This window comes from Rhamphochromis longiceps, linkage group LG8 (assembly GCF_057381845.1).
Source record: "Rhamphochromis longiceps isolate RC_006_pf linkage group LG8, R_longiceps_female_GT1.1, whole genome shotgun sequence".
Classification (NCBI taxonomy): domain Eukaryota; kingdom Metazoa; phylum Chordata; class Actinopteri; order Cichliformes; family Cichlidae; genus Rhamphochromis; species Rhamphochromis longiceps.
This window is the reverse complement of record NC_140564.1, coordinates 31,800,382-31,814,421: the sequence shown is the minus strand read 5'-3', so window position 1 is coordinate 31,814,421 and position 14,040 is coordinate 31,800,382.

The following is a 14,040-nucleotide window of genomic DNA, read 5'->3' as shown; positions in this document are numbered from 1 at the left end:
GAATGTAGGACAGAAACACACTTTGGGTGTCCACATGAATTAAGGGCGCAGGCCCTTCAATTCCCTGTGGGCTAGGGACATTTGTCTTTCTGTTTGTGCACACTGTCTTTTATTTATTTATTTGTTTGTCTCTATATCTCTACAATGTTTTATTGTTTAACAGCAATAAATCAAAATAGACATGTTTAATGTTGCAGAGAAAATAAGAGAAGAAAACCCTTCATGGTTAGGGTGAAACCAGAGTTGCAGAAAGCAAAGAAGCTCCGCAAATGTGAAATATAAAATACAAACTACTTATTTTCATGAATTTTAATTTTTAATCCCTTTTTTGTTGCATTTTTTTCACTTATTTGTAAATGAGTCAGCTTTACTGTAACTCTTCCATATATAGAGTATATGGCTGAACGCAAATATAGTTTCATATGGACTAAAGTACATAACCAATAAACACACAACTGTGCACATTCAACAATAAATAGCAAAACCAGACAGACAACAACAATCACGGGGTGGTTGATTGCAGTGATTGTAGAGACTCACAGTCTGACTCTTAATGCTGCAGAACCTTCTGCCTGATTGCAGAAGGGCAGCCAGGCTGTATGTGGGTTGGGTGGGGTTCTTCACAATAGCAGAGGCTCTGCAAATGCAGCATGTCTGGAACATGGATAAGGGGAAGGATGTTCCTATGAATGTTCTCACCTGCCTCACTGTGCTCTGCAGGAAGCTTTCTGCAGTTCCTCTGTTAAATGTTCAATTCAGTTTTATTTATTTAGTGCTAAATCACAACAACAGTCACCTCAAGGTGCTTTACATTGTAAGGTGAAGACCCCGCAATAATACAGAGAAAACCCAACAACCCTCTTTGAGCAAACACTTAGTGGGAGGGAAAAAAACAGGCTCGGGGAGGGTCGTCCATCTGTGGTGACTGGTTAGGGGTGATGGGGGGGACGGTAAGGATCGATGATGGGAGAGGTGTCAGAGATGTGCACAAAAAGAACTCTTTGCTTCTGACTCTACTTAAAAATCACTGAATTAGCAGTGAAGGCTGGTGGGCCTCTTTGGTTTTGTCTACCTTAAGAGACAGAGTGTTGTTGTGTTGTTGTGGTCCCAGCTTACCAGACGTTCCACCTCCTCTCTGTCTGATGCATCATCATTACTGCTGATCATGTCTTCAGCATACTTCATGATGAGGTTGAACTCAGACTTGGGGTTGCAGTAATGGGTGAGCCGGGTGAATAACAGAGCGCTGAGCATACAGCCTGAGGTGTTGAGGTTGAGCAGAAGGAGTTTTCTCACCAGCTGGAATTTTGACATGACGTTTGTCAAAGTGTGGTAAAGCAGACGGGTGTTGGAGATGTAGAGAGGTTGGGGAGGCAGGCAGTGGGGATGGAAGAGAGGATAGGGCTTTAGACCACTTCCTCAAAGCACTTCATTATAGTGGAAGTCAGTGCTACAAGGAGATAGTTACTGAGATAAGATTTGCTAAGATATTGATGATGTGCTCCTCAAATCAGCCATGGCCAGATGGAGCACCTGCTTCTCTATGGTGGGTGTAGAGGTAATTCAGACTCAAAATCCACCCAGCTGCCTTCCATTGGCGGTTTACAGGCCTGTCTAGCTCATAAAAGACCCAGAGGTGGACTTGAGATGTTAGCCATGGTTTCTAGTTTGGCTGACATGTGTGGTTACAGTCTTTTACTACAGTGATAGCCTTGATCTACTTCGCTGTGAACGGAGTCTATGTATTCCTCCAGACAGATGTGCTAGTCATAAGTGATTGCTTCCATGAATATATTGCAGCCTGTGCTCTCAAAGCAGTGCTGTAGGGTTGTGATGGCTCCACAGAGCAAAACTCTGATGGTTCTTTTTATTGGCCGGAATAGTTTGAGCAGTGATCTGTATGCTGGGAAGAGAAAAACACAAAGGTGGTAGGAATGACCCAGGTGGGGGACAGGGATGGCTTTGTGTGAGTCACAGATGTTGGAGTAAAATAGGTCAAACATATTCCCGCCCCTTCTGGCAATGTTGGGAAAAGTGTTGTGTGATAACTACTGAGGCATCAACACACCAGCCTCTGTTGATATAATAGACGAAGCCCACCACCACAGGCCTTATTCAGTGTTACTGTGTTCCCTCCATGATGGTGTTATCCCTGTATCTGGATGGCTGTATCAGGGATGTTACTGTACAGCCATATTTATATGATGATAAACATGCATCAGTTCTTTATTTCAGGCTGTGTATGAGACTTTGTAGTGAGATGGAGTCTAAGGCAATCCGATTTGTTTTCTAGAGAGTCTACACTGGCCAAAAGTACAAACAGTAGAGCTACTTAGTATTAGCTTTTAACCTACAGCAGACCTCCATCTGCTGGCCTCGATTCTGGGTCTCTTCGCACCTCTTTTGACACCTTGTCTTCCAGGCAGCCGAGTCAGGTGATGCTGCGGTGGACCTTGGTTTGCACAGATTACCTACACTAGTTTTCTTTGTTAGTGGTGCTGCCATTTGTATAACAGACCACAAGATCAGTTTGCATAGTGACTGTTTTTGTTTGATTTTTGTCAATAATTAAACTGAAGATTTTTTAAATGATCTTTCTAATTATTATTTCTTTTTCATAAATTTGAAAAATTGTTTTTAAATAAATGTTATACAATTCATTTTTCTATATCTTAGTCACTTTAACATCTCATGTACATTTATCATTTTATAGTCTTGAAATTATTTAAATCTCTTTTTGATTTTTGTGTTTTCATATTTATTTGTATTTTTATACCGCCATCTGTTTAGATTTATTTATTTATTCATAACTGTATGTTTTCAAAATGCATTTTCTCGTGCCTTTATTTTTATTTTCTGCATTTTCACATCATGTCACTCCTAATATGTTACTGCGCCTCCAGTTCCACACAATTTTACAGCTACATGGACAACACTAGACAGTTACAACACAATGACAGCTATTACTGTGCGAAGACTGCAATTCCATCTGTTTTGTTACCACGTTACACAACTGCCGCCTCTCTCCTCATAAATGTCAGGAGTGTAAAATGATGATGTCACTAAAATTGCCCAAACCAAATGTATTTCTGCTAAATGTGATTGTCGGGACGTAATCCTCTGGACAGTATCTGAAATTAAATGCTGTGTTTATTTCATCCTGTGGTGAAGAACACTTCTTCTTTTTTTTGCAAACAATAATCCGGTACTCTGTCATGGTAGCCTCTCCACACTGGCCTTACGCTACGGACCATAAATGTCACGGCTGTTTTGCATGTGGATGGAAAATGCTAATAAGTCTACTCATCGCTCTAAAAAAACCCAGCCTGGCTTCTTAAATGAACCTACTTGTATCCATCACAGGTTAGCGGTGCTTTAAGCCCTTCTTTGTTTGCGGCCTCATCAACATGCAGAGCTGTGTCACATTTGGAAGGTGCTACTACATCCGAGCCTGTCAGAAAATCAATACGCCATCTTCCGAAGGCTTCGGCTGTAACTCATATTGGCTTTTTGACAAACTCAGTTCAAGGACCGAGTCTTGAGATTGTTTACCACATGAAATATCTCAGAGCGTCGGGCGTGTGAGAGAAGAGCAGGATTGGGAGCGTGCACATCACACAGCGCATTGTCCTCCCTCAGTACAAAAGCAGAACCGCTGTTGCTTGTTCTCTCTGCAGCACGCTGCCTTTGTTTCTCCCTCACACACCCGTCCTGACTGCGCCTGCAGATTGTTGGAGTGTGTTTTAGACTGCTTTGTGTTTGTTATTGTTGGGAGGGCTCTTGAAGTGTTGCTCTGAATGTGCCGGTAAGACACAGTGCACAGATGTTGCAAAAAACTCAAAGCAAGAGTCAGCACGAGGATACAATGCCTCACACGTGCATGCGCACACACACACACACACACACACACATGCACACATAGAGCGACTGCTTAAATATGAAGGCGATGCCTGTTTCTAGGTCACCGTCTCACTGACTTGACGAGTTTTCCTCTCTCGGAAAGCTTTTGAAGTGTCTGCATTGATTTGATGAATGAATTCATGATATTTTCTTACTGACAACTGATGTATTTAAAACTTTAAATTTGAAAAAGTAATTTAAACTCAAGGCCTCAATCTTCACTTGTTCTGGAGCTGTCAGCAGTCACGCGCTCTCATCATTAGCAAATTGAGCTGTCATTTCTGACAGCTGTTCTCATCTGTGTTGAAATTTGACGGAGTTTCTGCTTTCTGTGTAGCTTTCGACCACATCGCGTGGTCCTCATCAAATGCTGTATCCACTCTGCCGGGGAACCTGTAGATGTTCAAACCTTTCCAATAATGGTTATCTGTGAATTTAGTGTTGAAAGGTGAGCTTTGTGGATCGTTCTTTTACTCAGGTGTTGACAGTCTTTTAGCCACATTGCAGGGTTTGCACAAGCAAGTAAAGTTTGCACTGCAGACCAGGTAGGAGAGTTCAAGTTCTAGCAGACACTTCGCAGGTCAGCAGAAGAGCCCACACAGGTGGGTGGCCCAGAGGCATCAACAGAACAACCCAAGGCTGCAGCACAGAGGACAGGCCATTTAGCTGGACAGGTCTGAGGCAGGGAAGACAGGTGGGATGGGTGGAGCAGGCGGTTGCTGCCTGAAGGTTTTGCAGACAGGAAATCTCCTGGCACCCAACCTGTAGGCTGAGTAGACAGGAGAGGACGATCCAGATAACAGCATGGAGGCAAAGCAGACAGGATAACCTGGGTCTACCTAGAACGCCGGCGGTGTTCAGTGTTGAGGTAGCTTACCTGGATGACCCAGAGGATGAGGAGACAGACAGGAGTAGTGAAGGCAGCGCTTGGCTGTGCAGAAAGTTGCATACAAAGGCAGAGCCCCTCGGGAGTCCGGACAGGAAGCCTTTGGAGAAGAGCAAAGCTCTCAGGAGGCCATGCAGGAAGTTGCAGATGTAAACAGAACCCCTGGGGAGGTGGTCAGCAGCAGTGAGGAGGCGGAGCTGAGAGGCTGTCAGGCAGGACAGGCAGAGGAGCTGTGAAGGAGCCCAGCAGAGCAGGCGGTAGCAGAGAAACTGAAGCCTCTGACTTGTGGAAATCTTTATAACAAGAACATGTCACACTGTTTGTGTGTGTGTGTGCTGTACATTGTGAGCTTTGTGTATGATCCTCATAAGGCACTGCATTTGATTCTATTGTAGGTGGCTTCAGTTTAGATTTTGACTGGTATCCCTGTACTGGTCAAAGTTTACACATAAACAAAATCCACACAAAAAACTTTAGAGATTTAGAGATGTTTGTAGCTGTAAACATGTTTATTTCTACTGTAAAGTTGTGCGTTTTAAGAGCTAGTCTATGGGAACTGATTCACAGCCTCAAGTGGCCATAAGAGGGAACTGCAGGTTGGGGCATTTGCATTGCAGCCTGTAGAGTGCCACTTGATCTCCACCCAAACAACATGTGCCAGGCTTGTTGTGGGTCTCTCCACTGTGTCACCCAGCCACTGTGAGCAGAGCTGAACCTTATAAGTTTCTGCTTACTGACTGCATGACCGAGAGGCCCACAGCAAAATATGAGCCGTGGGCCTCTATGGGTCCCCTCTGTGGATTGTTCTCTGCGAACATACAACCCAAGGCCTCTAGATTATATAATGAAGGCCTTTACCTTATTAGACCCTTGTCATTTCAGTTATAGACTGTTAGGTTACCACACAGTGTTATGGCTATATTAATCTGCATTTTATCAAATAACTTCCACACAATGAACCTTCAGGAAGCCAGAGGCTTGTTCCCCAACTGGTAATTCAGCTTTGGCTGATTGTTGTAGCAATTAAATTTTTCCTCTTCAGCAACACTTGTTTGCCACCAGCCAGTAGTTCTATTCTGCTGTACGTTTTCCTGCTGTAATTAAACTCAAAGGATCATCTCGATGAAGTTCGCTGAAGGATCAGAACACGTAAGGAGATCATTTCAAGCTGTTCACATGAAAAATATGTGAAAAATGAGGGTAAATCCCAGCTGAAAATTGAACTGAGCTAATAAGGGCTGTGTGATTGGGGTGAAAAGGTAATGTGCAAAAAGTGTTCGTTCACAAGCGCAGCGGTGGAGTCTGCTTGTATTAGCTAATTGGCATCAGGTGTTTCTTTCAAGCCTTTAAATCCTTTCACAGCTGTAGCTATCATCAGACTAACACTCACAATCATGCACGAGCTCCAACACGACATTTCTCACTATTCCTTTACGTGCCGCCATTAACTGTAATTTTGGTTCACACACAGGACTTTTACTCACGTGAGTGTTTATTAAATTGATTCGTTAAACCAGCATTGAGCTGTCAGATAGAGATGAGGCTCTTACAGGAAATCTGACTACTTAAATATCTGCTTTCAGTAATTTAGTATTCTTCAAGCGCTTTGATTGAGCAGGTAGGAGAGTCGGCCTTGATTTGGCACTAAGAAATGTTGACATCTGCTGACATTCAGTTTAATCGTCACTAAGACAAAAAAAGGTAAAAATCCTTGAGTTTTATTACAGTTTTTCACAATCCCTAAGACGCGTTTCTTGGAACTCACCATTTTTTTCTTAAAAGTCCAAACACAAACGCAAATATTTCCCTTTTGGCTCTCGGAGGAGGCGGACGCACTTTTCTCCTCTCCCTTATCTTCCCTGCTTAGCCTCTTGTGTCCTTGTCTTGTCTCGTATGTATTACTTTCCCTGGAACACTCTCTCACAGTCTGTTCTCTAAAACCTAAAAGAGAATTGTGGATTTGATCAACTGGTCTCTGAATGCTTTTGACACCCTTTTCTCAACAAGAAGTCTGGGCTCGGGAGAGCCTGAGTTCCCTGGAGGGACTTTCCCTGCCGGATACACGATGGACGGATGGCAGAAATGGAGGGTCGTGTGCCTGGCGGGACTGTCGATCGAGGACGCTGACGATATCTACCTATTCGGAACCATGATAACAGGGTTCTTGCTGATCGGAGCTGGCTTGGCCCTGGCTTATCGGAGAATTAAGAAAGTGGAACCGGCTGTTCAAACCCCCCCAAGGCTGCCCGCTGGGATTGAAACGATGGGACGAGGCGCGACTTCTCAGAATGGGCTCACTGAGTGCAGCATGGTTAAGAGCTTGGAGAAGCTTACGGCTGCCGTGAATACTCAGAATAACACCTCTGAGCGAAAGTTGGATCACATCTTGGAACAGCTGACTGCGGTCGTGAGTTCTCAGAATTGGCTCTTTGAGCAAAAGAATGACAACACCACAGAACTGAAGGTTAATAACATCATGGAAAAACTCGCGCCTCTCCAATGGGAGATTGAGAGACCAGTGTCGGAGTGTTAAAGAACAGCTTGAAAATTCTCATGAGTTGTTTGCAAAAGAAAAATTACCATCATAATGAGGCTACCCCTTCGGCGCCAGCTGTGGGCTCGAGGCTGGAGCCGAACAAAAACTCCCTGATAACGATTGTGTTGAGTCTGTTCCTTCCCATTCCATGCAAGGCCACCTGGGTTGGCTGGAAGACTGTTTACTTAGCCTGGCAGGGCGAAGGACACTGTCTCAGCTGAACTCTGGACACGCACACATACATATACTGATACTGATAAGCACTCACTGACGCATCGCCCTCCCTACCCCGGATCCAACGCCACTTCCAACGCTTACCTCCCCTCTGATGTGGACATCGGGTCAGTTGGAGGCGCAGTCGAAAGATTGCAGCGGTCCCAGATCAGATGTACACACTGGAACTCTTTCCCATGTTGCTGTCTGTGTTTATTGTGCTATGGTGTGTTGATATCTGTGCACTCCTGTATTATCCTTTTGTGTTACACATTTCGATGTCTTTTTTCCTCGCTACCTAGCCTGACCTGTCTCCCCAATGTGATGTTTGTGTATTGTATGTACGGTCGGCAAGGTCTTGGTCTGTCATCTCGGTTGTGGGCAAAAAACCTGGAACTGACAAATAAATGCTATCTCTCATCTCATTTCATAATGCATTCACGTGGACCTCTTACTCTTCTGGTAACATCTCAAAAAAAGATCATTACACAGCCTTATCTGTCCCAAAACTACACAAAGTCTCACAAACCAACCATTCAAAACAATAATGCTGCTGAACATCATTACACAATACATAAAAAATTGAAAACTCAGTGTTCAGGATATGCAGCTTGAGTTTTTGAAGCTGTATGTGGCTCGTCTTTAAATTCAACAAAAAAAGAGACAAAAACTTGAAATAAGAATAGAAATGGGTCTCTCACCGCCACTCACGCTCCCCAGCCTGCTTTATATTTCATGAAACATGAGTTTAAAGTAAAGACTTGAGAGTACGGTGCCAACAGATGATCTACTCTTTAACATACTCCCCCATTAACATGGGAAAAGAAATAAAACACATGTTCAGTGCTTATATTTTATACCATATTTTTTTCATCATTCATAATCTACTCACTTTTTTCTCATCAATTAGAATTATAAGAAGTATGAATCACGACATTCACAACATGAGTAACTCAACCGAGACACGTGGGTGTCATTTTATCCTTTTTCTATTCTTAAAATGTAGAAAATTTTAAGAAATTTTGTGCAAATGTTTTGTTCTCAAACCAATCAGATCACCGTATTTGGCAACAAGTGCACGCTGCTCTGGGCCACTCGGTTTCTCTGAAGTTATTTCTCTGCCTCCTCAGATGTGGTCCACACTCAGCCAAAAAGCTCAATCTGCCCCACTGGCGTCCTGAAATATGTACAAAAGCGGCCACAATACTGCTTCAACTCCTGGTTCAAACCATGAAATTCTCCCTGATTCTTTCTTCTCGTGAGAATCGATGGATCCAGAATCTCAGTTTCCTCCTTTTCTTGTTTAGAAACATCGGGACTAGCTCGTCATCGCTTGAAGTTGACTGTTTTTTTTTTCACAGTGCATTTTTTAAGGACAAATTATTCTCTAAACGCAACTCACTCGATATGTATGTACTTTACGAGACAAGTTTGCATCCGAAAAATTCAGTTTCATGTCATGTTTTCACAATGTGGCCTTTAGACAAAATATATAAAAACTGGATGTAACTTCTGGGTCTGAAGAGTTAAACTCACAGCGCCTTTAACTGGCATTCTTTTTTTTATGTCCAGCAGGGGGCGACTTCTCTGGTATCAAAAGACTTCCTGTTGTATAGTCTTTGGGAAATTAGCCGTCTCCTTTGATCTGTGACCTCTGTAAATACTTGCCTGATTAGTTTATGGGCACAATCAAAGGTTTTAGTTCATACTGAATATCATAAGAGGTCCATTTTATCACTAATGTTACTATTAGAGTAAGAAAGGAAGACTATCCAGTGCATGCTCACTGAGCTGATGAGCATGTGGTGCTCCTCGTTTCTCAGCCAGATCTTTCCCTTGTTTTGAATCTGGTTTGAAAAAGCCCAGATGGTAAGGATGAAAACACTCAGAAGAAATTTAATTTATATAAATATCTGTATATGTATGATATAAGGATGAAGTTGACATTTTGTGCTTGAATGCTAACAGCAGCAGGTATTGATTATTGCACATTAAGATATAAAGAAACCCCACTGTGTGCATGTGTGTATTCACACGTGTGCATTCACTGCTGCTGAGAGTCTGACAGCAGCTGGAAGGAAAGACCTCCTTCACACACTGTGGGTGCAGCAGCCTGTCACTGAAGGAGCTGCTCCGTGCTGTCAGAGTGACCTGCACAGGACGGGAGGTGTTCTCTAACAGGGGTGACAGCTTATCCACCCGTCTCCTGTCACTCACGACCTCCACTGGATCAAGAGTGCGAACCAGAACAGAGCTGGTCTCCTTGAGCAGCGATCCATGTGAATTCTGTGTATGTAGAAATGTAAATGTCAGCTTGACCTCATTCGACTGCCAACCAAGGACTGAAGACTGACTGCGTCTCATCGCCGTGTTAACGTCATGCTACCTCATCAAAGTTGCTTTAAAGATGGCAACTGGTCGCAGACGTGGCCCCTGTTTTCAATGCAACAATTTCAGCTGTTACATCATACGGTTGATGTTTCATAATTATGCATTAAGTGTGAACACATTTGAATGGCTGTATTTAACAAAGGGCACCTTTGCTGTGGTAGTTTTGAATCATTGTGCAAAAACGTGTTTGACTGAGTGCGAATATGTTTTGCAGAAAGGTGAATGAGACCTGAACACTGTGTGAAATGAGGTGACAACTTTGACAATAGCGATTCATTCAATAAATAAGCTTCCCAGACTGGGACACAATGAAGGCTGCTTCTAACAGCTTGGACGAGTTCACGGACACTGTCACCTCCTATATCCACTTCTGTGAGGACAGCATTGTGCCATCACGCACCAGGGTGAGTTATAACAATGACAAACCCTGGTTTACTCCTAAACTCAAAAAGCTGTGGCTGGAAAAGAGAAAGGCGTTCAGAAGCGGAGACAGGGACTGCTACAGAGAGGCCAAGTACAGGTTCACTAAAGAAGTGGACGTTGCTAAACATCAGCGCTCTGAGAAGATGCAGCAGCAGATCTCAGAGAATGACTCAGCCTCTGTGTGGAAAGGTTTTAGGAATATCACCAACTACAAGCCTAAAACCCCCCACTCCACTGACGACTTGCTCTTGGCCAACACCCTTAACGACTTTTACTGCCGTTTTGACGAGCCATCAGGCAGCCTTCACACCTCCAACGGCCCCAACAATAGAGACACTTTGGACACTCATTCCCCCACCTCTCCCCCCCTCCATAGAGCCATCACCACCTTCAAACTGTTCACCTGCAACACCCGCCCCCTCACCCCACACAAAAGAGGATTTCACACCACCTCCTCCGACCACAACTCTTCATATTCATGAAGCAGATGTGAGGAAGCAGTTTAGGAGTCTGAATGCTCGGAAAGCTCCCGGCCCAGACGGTGTGTCTCCTGCCACCCTCAGACACTGTGCAAACGAGCTGGCCCCAGTGTTTTCTGGCATCTTCAACTCCTCACTGCAGGCATGTCATGTGCCTGCCTGCTTCAAGTCCTCTACCATAATCCCTGTCCCCAAGAAACCTAGGATCACTGGACTAAATGACTACAGACCCGTGGCTCTGACATCTGTGGTCATGAAGTCATTTGAGCGCCTAGTTCTCTCCCATCTCAAGACCCTCACGGCCCCCCTCCTGGACCCCCTGCAGTTTGCATATAGAGCCAACAGGTCTGTAGACGACGCCATCAACATGGCCCTACACTTCATCCTGCAGCATCTGGACTCCCCAGGAACCTACGCCAGGATCCTGTTTGTGGACTTCAGCTCTGCCTTCAACACCATCCTTCCAGACCATCTCCGAGGCAAGCTTTCCCAGATGAATGTGCCTGATCCCATCTGCCGGTGGATCACTGACTTCCTGACGGACAGGAAGCAGCACGTGAGGCTGGGAAAGAATGTCTCGGACTCCCGGACCATCAGCACCGGCTCCCCTCAGGGCTGTGTTCTTTCTCCTCTGCTCTTCTCCCTGTACACCAACTGCTGCACCTCCACCCACCAGTCTGTCAAGCTAATCAAGTTCGCAGATGACACCACCGTCATTGGGCTCATCTCGGACGGGGACGAGTCTGCCTACAGGAGAGAGGTTGAACGTCTGGTGTCTTGGTGCAGCCACAACAACCTGGTGCTGAATGCCCAGAAGACAGTGGAGATTATTGTGGACTTCAGGAAGCACACAGCCCCACTCCCCCCCATCATCCTGACTGACACCCCCATCACCTCTGTGGACTCATTCCGCTTCCTGGGTACCACCATCACCCAGGACCTGAAGTGGGAGCCCACCATCACCTCCGTCATCAAGAAAGCCCAGCAGAGGATGTACTTCCTGAGGCAGCTGAAGAAATTCAACCTGCCAACACGGACGATGATGCAGTTCTACACTGCAATCATCGAGTCCATCCTCACCTCCTCCATCACCGTGTGGTACGCTGGAGCCACTATCAGGGACAAACAGAGACTGCAGCGTGTTGTGCGCTCTGCTGAGAAGGTGATTGGCTGCAGACTCCCATCTTTGCAGGACCTGTACACCTCCAGGACACTGCGGCGTGCAGCCCGGATCTCAGCTGACCCTTCTCACCCTGGACACAGTCTGTTTGACCTGCTCCCCTCAGGCAGGAGGCTCCGGTCCATTCGCACCAGAACCTCTCGCCACAAGAACAGTTTCTTCCCCTCTGCTGTTGGACACATGAACAATAACCATATGACTGTACCCGCCACTAACACATGACCCTACGCTGTGTCACTGCATCATTTCATGTTTGGCACTGATCACCACCTGCACTCATGTATATATCTTTCTACGTAGCACTCATAATTCTTATTCTCATGTATATATCTCATGTATATCTCATGCACATATCTTTCTTTCTACATAGCACTTTAATTCTTATTGTCTGCACTGAAGCACCGCAGCAATTTCCTAATGTTGTAAACCTCAACATCTGGCAATAAACCCATTCTGATTCTGATTCTGATTCTGATTCCCAGACAGCATTTTGCTGCTGAGTAACATCAGCTGACTGTCTGAAATGAAATGAAAGTCGTGTGGGTGTCAGCAAAGCGAAGTTTGTCTTTATTCATCATTTTATCGATTAGAGTCAAATTAAACTAAACACTTTTCATCAGAGAAGAGTGTTAATGAAAAATATTCACCATCACGACCCCTGAACTGCTCATCGCTGTAACATTTCCTGCTTCATTATTACCTCAAAGGATCATCTCAGTGGAGTTTGCTCAATTACAGGATCAAACACATAAGAGGATCATTTCCAGCCATTCAAAGGCATTTAAACTCATAAAAAAATGTGTTAAAGATATACACCACGATGAAAACTTAAACTTCTGACCTCTTGCCGGGGAGTCTATTTCCTATCCTCCGAGCGCACCGACACTGGTGTCAGCGCATCACAGGTTTGTAATGCTCACTCTGGTGGGGGGCACAGAGGTGATGGTTGTGACAGTGCAGACACGTTAGGTTCACATTGCAATTAATGAGACAGAATTTCACTGCAGAGAAACATAAATGGCTTCGAAGGCTCAAAGAACGTCAGGGACACGATTATAAATCGACACAATGCCGGAGTCGGCTATGAGAGAAGGTGACAACAGTCGATGTGATTATTTTTAAATAGAAGAAATATGAAAATCATCAGTTGCTCCTAGTCTGGAGCTCCATGCAAGATCTTTCCTCATGGGGTGAGGAGGATGATGATGAAAAAAGTGGTGGATGAGCGAAAAACTATACAGGAGGAGCTTGTTAACCTGAAGGCAGTAGGAACACAGAGCTCTACGCCATAATGGAGTGAAATCTTACATCGCCCACAAGGTCCCCTGCTCATGTACATACCCATCATAAGTTTGCCAGTGAACATCTACATGCTTCAGAGGAAGTGCTGTGGTCAGATGGAACCAAAATCAAACTCTAAATCAGAGGAAGAGAAATGCTGAGTACGAACCAAAGAGTAGCATCCCCACAGTAAAGCACAGAGGTGGAAACATTATGCTCTGTGGCTGTTTTCCTGCTGAGGGTTCAGGACGACTTCACCATACTGAAGGACCAGCAGAAGGGGTCGTGTACACTTCTGTCCCTCAGCTAGATCACAGAAGATCTGAAGTTGGGTTTAACAGCATGGTAATGACCCAAAACATATCACCAAGACAACAAAAGAGCGGCTAAAGAAGACTCACGTTAAGGTCATGGAGTGGCATCGCCAGACTTCAGTCCTACAAAAGATCTGTGGAGGGAACTAAAGCTTCGAGACGCCAAGAAACCTGAAGGATTTAGTGTTTCTGTACAGAGGAGTAGGCCAGAATCTAGAAATGTCTAGTTTTGTGGTTGCAAATCAAATTATAACTATTAGGAAATTTGTGTTTTTCTGGATTTGTGGTTTATATTATGTCTCTTTCCATTAAAATAAAAGGACTGTAAAAATGTGAGACCGTTCATTTAATGCTCGCGGTGCAGCTGGATGTTCAGAACTATTTCAAAGCAGTGGACAATCAAATATTGCATTAAAAAAACAAAGACGTGCATTTGT